This window comes from Orycteropus afer, unplaced genomic scaffold, assembly GCF_000298275.1.
Source record: "Orycteropus afer afer isolate SDZICR_OR568_19922 unplaced genomic scaffold, OryAfe1.0 scaffold00357, whole genome shotgun sequence".
NCBI classification, from domain to species: domain Eukaryota; kingdom Metazoa; phylum Chordata; class Mammalia; order Tubulidentata; family Orycteropodidae; genus Orycteropus; species Orycteropus afer.
Window position 1 is genome coordinate 676,170 of NW_006921944.1, and position 6,111 is coordinate 682,280.

A 6,111-nucleotide genomic window follows, 5' to 3' on the forward strand; every position below is an offset into this window, starting at 1 on the left:
TTGTCTCCTTTTTTGGTATTTTCATGCAAATTCTTCTGCTAGTTGGGGTTTAGTCCACTTCTATATCCTTCCCTTCAAGGCTCAGGGGTCCAGGATAATCTTCTGTGTCTGTGTTAATTGGTTTCCCTTTTCTTTGTTGAAGAGGGTCTGTGCAGACTTTCTGCCTATTCCACCATCTTGGAATCCATCTCTGGAATATTTCGTTCGAATTATTTAAATTGAGTCCATTTTATATTTTCATATGTTAATTAAACAATAATAGTATTCCATGAAAAGTAACAAAAGAGCAACACAACTATCAGCTACTTTTTAAACAGAGCTCATTTATCTTAGGAATATTTGCTTTTGAAATCAATTACAGACCAAATAAAATTAACCAGGAGTTTTTGGAAGATCCACGATGTATTTTATTTATATGTTTTTCTCACTTTGTTATAAACAAGTATTTATGAAATGATAGCAAGCCAAATTAAAATAACATTTTTCTAAATCTTGTGTAGAAATATACCTCAAAGGCAAATTTTTATGTAAATATTGTGTGGTTTGACACTCGTTTTGTAATTCAGTATTTATGAATTTTTCAAATTTTTACTCCATAAACAAACTTTTCCATTTTATTGCTAATGATATCTAAAACTTATATACTGTAAAATATACAATTCATGCTTATTTTTTTCCAGTGTATCCTTAGGCATTTAACCCATTGAATATTGACTTTTTTTTCTATGTTGTTGTTCTTTGCTGTCGAGTTGGACCCGACCCATAGCAATCCCTCCTTGGGTTTCCGAGGCAGTATCACTATGAAAGTAGATTGCCCATCTTCCTTCTGAGGAGTGGCTAGTGGGTTTGAACCACCAGCCTTCTGGTTAGCAGTCAAGTACCTTAGCCACTGTCAGCTAATGTATTTTGTGAATGTTTACATGAGAATTAATATTTCTATTCAGTAAAAAGTTTTAATATTGGGAGTAGGATATTTTTCTATTTATAAGAGACTGGCAGAAAGACAAACAGAGTTTGGGGGATTATTTGAATGTATCTAAAGGTATTTATTACGAAGGAAAAGTTAACAGAAACATTAATAATGATTTATAATCAATTATTTTTACTCTTACTACTTTATACTGGGAGCTTCGGTGGTACACTGCCTAAGGCATTTGACTGCTAACCAGAAGGCTGGTGGTTCAAACTCACTAGCCACTACTCAGAAGCAAGACCAGACAATCTTACTTCCATAGAGATACAGCCTCAGAAACCCAAGGTGAGGTCGCTTTGAGTCAGATTCAACTCAACCACTGTGAGTTTTTTTTTTTTTTTTTACTTTATATTTTGTTAATAAATTTTGTTGGATTATAACATAGCTAGTACACTTGTTACCTAGTCGTTCCTCTGGTAGGTTTTTTTTTTACAGTTGTCTTTGTGTCAGCGTGTTTAGTTTTAGGAATGGTGACTTATACCTATTAAATATGCAGTGTATTGAATTAGTTTTATCTTATTTTAAAGAAAAAATGTTTGTAGTATTTTGAGAGCTTAAGTTTCTATGTATTATAAGGCCCTATAATTTTTTTTTAGGTAAAATTGTTAATAATATAATTTAATATTCAGTTTAATTTTTACAGAAAAAATAAAATAATTACACTATTGAAATATTTAAGAAATATTGTAAAACTAAGTAACATATCTGCTTTCACATTTTATGTATTAACTTATAAGTAATCATTTATCATGAGGTATTAATTCATGTTTTGACATAGCTGTTGTCTGATATTTGCCATGTGAAAGCATTCTTTCTTCCTTCCTTGTTGGCAGAGCTCCAGGTATTTTTGATGTCCACTCAATGGCAATGTGTTTAGGGACATTAAATCTGCTATAGCTGTAGGGGTTTGCATAAAATGGAATAGACGAAGTGTATTATGATGGTGACTATTTGAAATGGCCATCGTAAGAAATGGCAAATTAACCAAAAATTAATTAGAGGGCTAACATTGGAGTCAACAATTAATAATAAAACCTGTATATGTGTTGGTATATTTGTTTTTGCTTTTAGCTCTTTTCCATACTTAGTGAGAAGGTGCAAATAGATATATGGTTGAGCAAATACAGTGAATGCATAGGGGTGAAAGGAAATTCATTTATCCAGCTAACAAATATTCTTGGAGCACCCTTTATAGGCTAGCCTTATGTTAAGTACTTGGGATGTGTCAGTGAACAAAACAAAGATTCCATTCTCACAGCCAGGAAAGAGAAAATGAATAATACAAAAGTTAAGGAAGTGTTAAATGCTTTGTGGCAATGTAACTTAGAGAAGGATAAGGGGGGCATACCAGAGGGTTGCAATTTTAAATTGGGTAGTCAGGGAAAAGGATGAATTTGAACAAATTTTGGAGAAAGTGAAAGGGTTAACAATGTGAATATGTGGGAGAAAAGCATTTCAGGAAGAGGGGATGTCTCTTGCTTTGGGTGTCAAAGAATAGCAACAAGGAGACCAGTGTGACTGGAGGAGAATGAGTGATAAGGAGGGTGATTGGGAAGGATATCATAGAGACAACAAGAGGCAGATGATAGGGACCTCTTAGGTTTTTACTTTGAAACAGGAGCCATTGGATTATTGACCCTATATCTGGCTTGACTTTAAAAGCATTACTGTAGGTAGATGTTGGGAGCTCTGGTGGCGTAGTGCCTAAGGCATGTGACTGCTAACCAGAAGGCTGGTAGTTCAAACCTACCAATCACTCCTCGGAAGGAAGGTTGGGCAATCTACTTCCATAGTGATACTGCCTCAGAAACCCAAGGAGGGGTCTCTGTGAGTCAGATCCAACTTGATGGCAGTGAGTGGGGTAGCTGTTGATCCAGCCTGTAGAGGAAGCCCTGTTGTTAGTTGCCTTGGAGTCAAAGAAGCCCAGTTAGGAGGCTATTATAATGCAGGAGAGACATCATGGTGATTTAGAACTAAGTGATGGTAATAGAGGTGGTAAAATGTGGTCAGATTCTGGATATATTATGATTATCACTTGATTTTGGACTAAGTAGAAAAGGAAATGAAGCCAAGTCTATAGTAAAATATACCAAGGATACATTCCTGGGGTGCCTGGAGTGTTATTGGAGATGAGTTATAGTATGGATGGATGGACTTTGGAATCTCTCAGTGTCATGGTAGAGCTGGAGTGAGAAACTATGACCTGTTTCCACAGTTCTCAAAAATGAGGGACATTGGTTGGTGTGAAAGAGGCATAAGTTGGAGTGACAGGGACATTAATTGTGGAGGATTATTTTTGACACATGATTAGAAGAGATAGGAGATTGCCACCTCCTTCCTACTGCCTAGCTCTGTAAAGTGAAGAAAATGCTGATTCTATAATAAAATATATCTAGATATGAACAGAAATAATTTTGATAGAATAACTGATTAATTTATAAAATCAAACATTGGCATGAACAAATGCTGATATTTAGCATAATTTAAAAGTGAAGACTTTATAAAGAAATAATACACAAATAAAATCAACTTATGGAAGTTTGTGAAGGAACTCTGGTAGCATAGTGCCTAAGTCACTTGACTGCTAACCAGAAGGCTGGCGGTTCAAACCCACCAGCCACTCCTTGGAAGGAAGATGGGGCAAATCTACTTCTGTAGTGATACTGCCTGGGAAACCCAAGGAGGGGTCGCTATGAGTTGGGTCCGACTTGATGGCATGGCACTATGTGTGCTCTTTGCTCAGACAGAGGATTTAAATTTTATAACCATACCTCAATATAGTTGTTCATGAAGGGATATTATCCATGCATATCTCTATGTTTTTAGTATAAAATATATCTGGCAATAAATGGAATATAGATGTTAATAGCTTTTATGCAGAAGGCAAAGGGCTTGAAATGGCATCTCAAGATTCAGAGAGTCATAATAGTAAATAAAGGGCAATTGTTGAATTGCTATGCCATTCTGCCTCTGGGCTAACTATTGTATAAACAAAAATAATTGGACTTTTACACCTTAAAGGAGATTGTTCTCTTGTACTATTTATTTGACTCTATATCCTAAGGGTATAAACTTGCCTTGAATGTGAATTTAAGAAACACATTCAACATGTTTTTTTTTCCCCTTAAGTAGGAATAAATTGAAGATAAGTCATTAATAGAATAAACAGTGGTCTGTGTTGCGAGAAAACATTTGTTATGGTGATTGGATAAGCAATATGGTTAACACTTTATGAACAAAAGGCTCTAAAGATACAAAGTCTGGGTTTGAATCATATCTCAAGACTTCATAGCTGGACTGTCTGTCATTTTATTTTTACAAAAAGAAATGGATTAATAATAGTATCTTCCTGTAGGGTTGCTCTGAGGATTAATTGAGGTAATCTCTGTAAGGTACCTAGTATGGTGCCTAGTACATAGTAAACATTCAGTACCTGTTAGCTACCTTCTGACTTTTTTTTTTTAAGTAGTTTATATGTTTTGTCCAATATTTGATAGGCAACAAAACATTTTTTGGGCAGAACTAGTCTGATGGCTTTTCTGTAAGAATCTTACACTGAACTGTATAATTGTATAATTATCAAATGTGCAAGAGAGGCCAAGTAGGATAAGGGGCTGGGTGATTCAAACTCCTAGATCCATCCTTGGTTGACTGTTCCTGTGCCTGATAAGGTTGTCAAGAGTTACTCTGCAAGAGCTTGAGGTTATGGCTAAGCAAGCTCTCAAAACTGGTTAACACTAGCCATTGAGAAAAATTATTTTGTGAATAGTTATAACTGGTACATTTTAAAGCAGGATTCTCTGATGCCCAGCTAGTAATCAAATGAAATTTCAAATTTCATTAAATGGTATTAAAGTTAATGCCTTGACTTTCCCTCTAGTAGAAGCTAACATGAGTACCCAAATCTAAGGTTCGATTAAGAGAAGGATGCAAAAGGCCATGGTTCTTTGGTAACTATTCTGTGGCTTAATATATGCCTTAATGTTGTTACTGTCTTCTTTCCAAAAGAGAAAATTTTTACAGTATAAGGCTTTTGATTTTTGATATTACTTTTTAAAATTTCTATTTAGATTACATTCAGGATGGATGTAGAACATGTTGGAGTATCTTAACAAAGCAAACACTTTAGATTACACATTTGTCAGCTATTCGATAGACTCACTTCCTTCAAATTAGTCACTTTGCAGCTGCATGGGATAGATAAATCCATAGCCCTTTGAGCAAAGGCAAAGATTTTATGGTTAGTAGAACAATACATTCATTCAATCTACAATTTCATTGAACGACTTTGAAGTTTGCTGTTAAGACAGTTTTTGTTTTGGTCCAAATATTGCTAATTTTTGTTCCATAAAATTATGTGAATATTTGATACTTGTGTTTCCTACCTGCTGAAAACATAAATATTATTTCTCCACCTGAAGGAGTACAGGTTAGAGAGATGTGGGAACTTATTGATTCTGGAAAGTATGGTTTGGAAATGCAACAATGATATCTAATGGTTCAAGAAGGACCAATAATAGATGGTCTGTTCATGCTCTGATTTTAAAAATGTAGGTCTAATGTGCTTATTTTCTAGCTGTACTTCTAGGGCAATAGGTAATATATTAGGATGATTTAGGACAATTAGTTAATTTGTTTTAATCAGAAATTTTCAAAATAGGTTTAAGTTAAACCATCTCTGTTATGTGACAATTCTTACTCAGTTTACTCAGTATATTTGTTATTTAAATTAGATAATGTGTTTTGAATTCAGATTAAGAATAAATTTAACAGTTGTTAGTCTGCAGTCAGCCCCAGGGTTACAGGTGAGGAGAGACAACTCAGGGATGCCCAAAGTAGCAAGCGGGAAGAGCAGGAGAAAGGGGATTAAAAGCAAGGAAGCCAGAGAGAAGAGCAATCAGCTGAAGGGATTAGGTGAGGAGACAAACTCAGGCCCACCCAGAATAGCAGGCTGGAAGCAGGAGAAAGGGGATAAAAGCCAGGAACCCAGACAGAGGAGCTGTAAGCCCCAGGGACAACTCAGGGATGCCCAAAGCAGCAGGCCAAAAGAGCAGGAGAAAAGGGATTAAAAGCCAGGAAGCCAGACAGAGGAACAGTCAGCCACAGGGACCCAGGTGGGGGGGATACGAGAGGTCTCC

The 6,111-nt window shown here is 35.7% G+C and overlaps 1 protein-coding gene across 1 annotated transcript in view; it reads left to right on the forward strand.

Annotated features, from left to right (window-relative positions):
• GPC5 (glypican 5) overlaps positions 1 to 6,111 on the forward strand; it is a 1,212,227-nt gene that overhangs the window by 21,480 nt on the left and 1,184,636 nt on the right. The gene's annotated exons all lie outside the window — the stretch shown is intronic.